The sequence below is a fragment of the Sesamum indicum genome, unplaced genomic scaffold, assembly GCF_000512975.1.
Source record: "Sesamum indicum cultivar Zhongzhi No. 13 unplaced genomic scaffold, S_indicum_v1.0 C03801, whole genome shotgun sequence".
In the NCBI taxonomy this organism is placed as follows: domain Eukaryota; kingdom Viridiplantae; phylum Streptophyta; class Magnoliopsida; order Lamiales; family Pedaliaceae; genus Sesamum; species Sesamum indicum.
Genome location: NW_011631695.1, coordinates 1 through 472, shown reverse-complemented (window position 1 = coordinate 472; position 472 = coordinate 1). Strand labels below are relative to the sequence as shown.

General features: G+C 37.5%; 1 long non-coding RNA gene across 1 annotated transcript; it reads right to left on the bottom strand.

The window, feature by feature from the left end:
• Positions 1-45: 45 nt before the first annotated feature.
• LOC110011542 lies at positions 46-417 on the bottom strand. The gene is made up of 2 exons (XR_002286548.1): positions 264-417; positions 46-165 (listed from the first exon to the last, which is right to left on the bottom strand). It is a non-coding gene; the product is annotated as an uncharacterized LOC110011542 (long non-coding RNA).
• Between the last annotated feature and the right edge of the window lie 55 nt (positions 418-472).

Below are 472 nucleotides of genomic sequence, written 5' to 3'. Positions count from 1 at the left end.
ACCGGGATTAGGATTGGCTTGCAAGGTTCCTTGGACTTGAAGCTCGAGAGGGGCCTTATTGGGGCCTAATAGTTTCACTTGACTAAGAGACCAGGTTCCTCGTGGTACCACTATTGTGCTTGGGGAAGTTGAATTGCATGCCTCCTTCCAAGCATCCATTAGAGCCTAACATGCAAATGCATGTTTTTTTCAACAAATATATTTACATAAAAACAAACGGAATCAACTGAACACATAAATGAGGTAGATAGTATTGGTTAAACCTGACTGATATCTCCACCAGATTTTGCACCATACTTTGTGATATCATATGTCATGGGCCCCTGAGCGTTAACATTTATTGCCAACAAAGGCAAAAATAAGAGAATTGTAATGAAGTTTATTGCCATTGCCTTCTAAAGTTTTTATTGATGTTGATGTAGTTAATAATTCGAGTTCTTTGCATACATCAATTATGAATTTATAGTAATAG